Below are 6,470 nucleotides of genomic sequence, written 5' to 3'. Positions count from 1 at the left end.
TATGCTCCCATGGCAGAGACCCCGTGAGGAGCCTCGCTGCAGCATTCTGCACCCTCTGGAGTTTCTGGGTCAGCTTCAAGGGCAGCCCTGCGTAGAGCGGATTACAGTAGTCGAGCCTGGAGGTAACCGTCGCATGGATCACTGTGGCCAGGTCGGGATAGCAGCAGGAAGCAGCGCTGAAATAAGGGAATTTCCCACAAAAAAAGGGAAGGTTGACAGCTATGATACTGGCCAAGGTGCTGATGCTACTGCCACTCTGTGTGCAGTCATTTGGGGACCCTAGAGCAGTGTTTCTCAAACTTTTTCTGACCATGGCTCCCTTCCAGCCTTGTTTTCTTCATGTGCCCCCCTGTCCTACTGGTATAAAGGTAGCTATTTTGTTTGTAAATAGAACATATTTTATTTTATATAATTATATAATTTGACCTGTGGCCCTCTTGAAATATCCTGGAGGCCTCATGGGGGCCATATGGCCCCTGGTTGAGAAACACTGCAGTGGAGTGTGGTGTCAATGTTCAGCTGCACTACCCAATTAAACCATGTTCTTATGAACTTGCACAGAGCGCACTCCTTTCAGAGTTTGGTAATGATAACCTGCTCCTGAATGTACCTGAAATTAGAAAGCCAGAGTCAAAACAGGTGGCTTGCATGGAGCCTTAAACGCCTTCATTTTCATGGTGTTGGCCTCAGGGGCTGCGTAACAGAAGGATGAATGATCCAGCCATCCTTGGCGTAAAGATGCAAGTTTCCTGACATAGCAAAATTCTCTGGACCGTCTGAACCACACCACCATGGTTCCTCTTTTGCAAATACTTTCGGGATTGCTTATCAATCAATAGCCTGATGATATCCCATTTAGGACAATAACGTCACAAATCAAATCATGCTAATCTGGTTTTTAGGCAATTATTTGGCTGGCTCTATTTCTATCTTTCTTTTTTGAAATATACTCAGAGTCGCAAAGTGATTTCATGCTCTTTATTCAGCTCATAGTGGTGAGGAGGAATGAATGAATGTCCCCTCAAAGTATCTGCTTTATATACATTATTTACACAATGGGCTGCACATGATTGGCTAATTCTGGAATTCTACTGTAAGCCAATCAGGTTGTGGATTCACTTCTATCTGGAGCATGATTGGGTGGTTCCTGCCAACCAATCAGACTGCTGCATTGTTCTAGGACCAATCAGACTGATGCATTCTGAATCCTATTGTTCTAGGACCAATCAGACTGCTGCGATTTGGATCCTATTGTTCTAGGACCAATCAGACTGCTGCAGTTTCGATCCTATTCAACTCAGTACATAACACCCCTCCCCTCTAAGTTCCAGTCCTGCCCGGGAGGTCACATTCATAGTCCTCGAGGTACGCCGGCGGCCTACGTGTACGTTGCGGCCTGTGGTGTTCCCTGGTCCGGGGTTCAGGTTCTGGCTCGTGTTCCAAGGATGCTGGCTGTGATGGGCCTGTTTGGTCTGGCGCAACCGGCTCGCTCAGTCGTGGTTCTGGTTCCAGTGTCCTTTCGGCCTCGTGGGTCCTCTCTGTATTTACTGATTCTGCCTCTCCTGCTGGCCCCTCCTGCTCTATGGGCCTCACTGCCGCTCTGTTCCCTTGGGACTCCTCTGACCTTTCCTCCTCCTGGTTTTCTCCCGGGAATCGTCGCCGTATCTGGTCGCAGTGGCGGCGCCAGCATTGCCCCCCATCCGTTAGCACCTCGTATGACACGGGGCCAGTGACCCTGGTGACTGTGGCGGGTACCCATGCTGGGCCTGCCCCAAAATTCTTTGCGTACACTGGGTCCTGGGCCTCGAAGGTCCGGGGGTTCCTGCCTTCCCCCACCACTACCTCATCCTGAGCTCTATCGGGGTGAAGGCGGTCCAATCTGATTGCAAGGCGCCGACCCATTAGTAGTTCAGCGGGGCTCCGGCCAGTCGTTGAGCTGGGGGTGCTGTGCTGTGCTAGGAGGAATGTGGCAAGGCGGTATTCCCAATCCCCTTGCGTCATGCGGCGAAGGGTATCCTTGGTGGTCCGCACCATGCGTTCTGCTTGGCCATTGGTGGCAGGGTGGAATGGCGCCGAACGGATGTGGCGGATGGCGTTCTGCGCTGTGAAGGTTTGGAATTCTCCTGACGTGAATGCAGTCCCGTTGTCTGAGACGAGAGTGTCAGGGAGCCCGTGGGTTGCAAACAGCCTGCGTAGTGCCCGGATGGCTGCGGATGTAGAAGTGGACGGTACCAGTGCGACTTCCAGCCATTTGGTGTAGGAGTCCACCACTATGAAGAATGTTTTCCCCTGAAAGGGCCCAGCGAAGTCCACATGCAGGCGTGACCATGGTGCTCGGGCGGACTCCCAGGACTGGACTGGGGCCCTTGGGGGATCTGGGCGGGATTCTTGGCAGGCCTGGCAGTGTTTGACCCAGGCCTCTATCTCTCCGTCGATCCCCGGCCACCACACATAACTCCTGGCCAGGGCCTTCATTCTTACTACCCCTGGGTGTGTCTCGTGTAGGGCTGTGAGGACCCTTTTGCGGAGGGGCTGGGGAACAACGACCCTGCTTCCCCATAACAGGCACCCCTTGTGGGCCGACAGTTCATGTTTGCGGGTTGTGTAGCCAGCGAATTCTGGCCCAGGGCTGTTGCTGGGCCATCCCCTCCACACCCAGTCCAGGACCCGGGAGATGACCCTGTCTTTCTTGGAATGGTGTGCAACTTCTTGTGCCTGAATGGGGCGGTCGGGAAGCAGCTCCAGGCTCATAACCTCTTGTGCAGGTGCTGGGTCGGGGCCTGTTTCCGGTAGTGGTAGCCTGCTGAGGGCGTCCGCATGGCCCATCGCCTTCCCAGGTCGGTGAATCAGTGCATACTGGTAGCTGGCAAGGAAGATTGACCACCTGAGGACGCGAGGAGACAGCACTTGGGGGGTCTGCTTTTCGGGGGCAAACAAGCCAAGCAACGGCTTGTGGTCAGTCACCACGGTGAAGGGCCGCCCGTATAAGAAATCATGGAATTTTTTTACTCCCTTCACAATTGCCAGCCCCTCCTTGTCTATTTGTGAGTAGTTCCGTTCGGTTGCGCTGAGTGTCTGGGAAAAGTATGCTACTGGTACCTCTCTTCCATCCGGGAGTTGGTGTCCCAGGACAGCGCCAATGCCATAGGGTGAGGCGTCGCATGCTAGCACCACCGGCAGCCTCTCGTCGAAGTGTGCCAAGACCGAGTTTGAGACAAGCAAGTCCTTGACTGCCTGGAATGCAGCCTCCTGGCGCTGGCCCCACACCCAAGGGGCCCGCTTGTCCAGAAGTCTGTGTAGGGGCTCTGCTACCGCCGCTTTGTGGGGAAGGAAGGAATGGTAAAAGTTCAATAGTCCCAAGAAGGCCTGAAGTTCAGTCTTGTTCTTGGGCGCTGGGGCATCACAAATGGCCCGTACCTTGTCCCCAGTCGGGTGGACCCCTTCTGCGTCCACCATAAATCCCAGAAAGTCCACCTGAGGCACTCCTAGTAGACATTTTTCCCGCTTTACCTTGAGACCCGCCGTCTGGAAACGGTGCAGAACAGTGCGGAGGCGGTCCTCAAACTCCTCTGGTGTGGGCCCGGCAATCAACACATCATCGAAGAAGGGGGTGACGCCAGGAATTCCTTTAAGGAGAGAGTCCATTAGGTTCTGGAATATGCCTGGTGCCACGCTGACGCCGAATTGCAGCCGCTTTACCCTGAACGCTCCTCTGTGCGTCACAATCGTCTGTGCCTCTGCTGTGGCCTCATCTACTGGTAGCTGTTGATATGCTTGGGCCAAGTCCAGCTTGCCAAAAATTTTCGACCCAGCCAGGGTGGCAAGGACATGGCTGACCACTGGCACTGGGTATGCATGGGCCGTGAGGGCCTTGTTTATGGTACATTTGTAGTCTGCGCAGATGCGGACCGAACCATTAGGCTTGACGGGTGTGACGATTGGGGTTTCCCAGGGGGCATTAGGCACCGGCTCCAGCACTCCTTGCTCCACGAGCCGGTCCAATTCCTCGTCTATACGGGGTTTCAGGGCGAACGGGACCCGGCGGGCCTTGAGCCTGACTGGTCGTACTGCGGGGTCAAGCTGTAGAGCAATGGGGGGGCCCGTATACTGTCCCAATTTCCCATCAAAAACCCCCGGAAATTCCTTGCATATGGCGTCCACGTCCACTTGTAAGCTAGTGTTGTTCACCCCGGTGACGGCTAGCCCCAGTGGTCCAAACCATGCCAATCCCAGTAAGCTAATGTAGGGGCCCTTGACCACAAGCAAGTCCAGTTGCCGCGTCCGCCCTCGGTATTGCACCCTGAAGGTCCCCACCCCCATTGTGGGGACCTTACGTTTCTGGAAGTCCCGGAGGGTGAATGGGGCCGGCCTGAGTTTGGGACCCCCAGTAGGACACAGTTTCCTTAAGGTCTTTGCCGAGATTATGGATAGATTTGAACCCGTGTCTAACTCCATGCGGCATGGGGCCCCCTCTATCTGTACCTCTACATAAATTTTCTCTACGTTGGGGTAGGGCAACTGGTATACCTGGATGTCCGTGAGCTCCGTTGAGTTGCCTTGGTGCGTTGGGCCCCGGGACCTGGGGCTCTTGGAGTGGTCATCTGATGCCTGGCGTCGGGTAGGCCGAGCCCGACACACCCGGGCGATGTGTCCCGATTTTCTGCACTGCCTGCACTCTGCGTTGCGGAAACGGCAGGTCCTCCTCTCGTGACTTTCTCCACAGCTTGCGCAGTTCCCTCCTTCTCGTCGAGGCAGCTGTGGTATGTGGGCTGCTTGAGTGCGCTGCTGTACACGGTGCACCTCCTCCCTGTTGGATCCTGAGTCGTCGGTGAGGTCTTCGTGGTGGACCCTCGGTTGGGACGGCTGGCTCGGCCGTGCCTCTTGCGTCGACCTCTCAGCAGCTTCCGTCGCCAGGGCCTCCTCCAGAGCGACCTGGAACGTTAGGTCCTTCTTGGCGTAGAGGCGTCGTTGCAGCTTCTCATCCTTCAGGCCACCGACGAGGCGGTCACGAAGCATGTTCTCCAGCTCTGAGAAGTTGCAGAACCGGGCGGCTTGGCGGAGAGAGGTCACAAACCCAGTTATGGTTTCCCCAAGGGCTTGCCGCTTTGCGTAGAAGGCATTTCGACGAGCCACCACTGAGGGCTGTGGCGAAAAGTGCCCCTTCAGCTGTTCCATTATTGTTTTGTATGGAACTGTAGCAACGTCTTCAGGCGCAAGGAGAGCCCGGGCGATTTCAAACGTCTCCTCTCCACAGACGCTGAAGAATATTGCCCTCTTCTTGGCGTCTTCTTCATCGGTGACCCCTTTGGCTTCTAGGAGGAAGGTGAAACGGGAGGCGTACGCTTCCCAGTCTCCCGATGCTGGGTTGAACGGCGAGAAGCTGCTGTTGGTTGCCATTCTGAGTTCCTTGTGTCCCGGAGCTGAAGCCTGGATACACGGTGCGAGGCAGCGGTGCGGCAGGTGGCGGTGGTGCGGTGCGGTGTGTGGCAGTCAGCTCAGCGGGATCCCATCCTCGTCGCCAGTGAAATATACTCAGAGTCGCAAAGTGATTTCATGCTCTTTATTCAGCTCATAGTGGTGAGGAGGAATGAATGAATGTCCCCTCAAAGTATCTGCTTTATATACATTATTTACACAATGGGCTGCACATGATTGGCTAATTCTGGAATTCTACTGTAAGCCAATCAGGTTGTGGATTCACTTCTATCTGGAGCATGATTGGGTGGTTCCTGCCAACCAATCAGACTGCTGCATTGTTCTAGGACCAATCAGACTGATGCATTCTGAATCCTATTGTTCTAGGACCAATCAGACTGCTGCGATTTGGATCCTATTGTTCTAGGACCAATCAGACTGCTGCAGTTTCGATCCTATTCAACTCAGTACATAACATTTTTTTACTGCAGAAGGGAGAGGCGGTTCTTTGTTTCCCAATACTCTCTGCTAGCCAGAAAGGGAAAAGAGCCTTTTATGTTTTCTCTGGTGAAACTTCAGCCTCTTTACTTTGAAAAGGAACACGCTTGAAAATCAATTCCGTTGCCTCTTCCAACACCCGAGGAGGAGCAAAGCAACCCTCTTTTGCTGTTATTTCAAAGCACTGCGAAAAGGCGAGTAGTACAGCGACGTTTGTTGCGTTGTAATTTTTGTGAGCCGCTTTGGAGCTCAACTTTTGGTTGTGAGCGGGATGCAAATATTAAATAATAATACTGTGCGGGGAGAGGGTTTTGTTCTTAACGTGTTATTAAGCCGCCCTGTGAACCCCGGATGAAGGGCGGTAATTAAATTTAATAAACAACAACAACCTAAAAAGGAGGGGATACAATATAATAATACTAATGACGTCAGCTTGTTTTTATTGGAACGCCATTTCCTATTTCTCCGCCTCCTTGGCAACAGGCGTTTCCGTTCTAAACCGGAAGTGAGGCCCTGCTTGCTTTTTCAAACGCCTCGCCTTGGCGGCCGGAAATGAC

This window comes from Podarcis tiliguerta (genome assembly GCF_965153285.1).
Source record: "Podarcis tiliguerta genome assembly, chromosome: 17".
In the NCBI taxonomy this organism is placed as follows: Eukaryota; Metazoa; Chordata; class Lepidosauria; order Squamata; family Lacertidae; genus Podarcis; species Podarcis tiliguerta.
Note: the sequence above shows the minus strand (reverse complement) of the source record.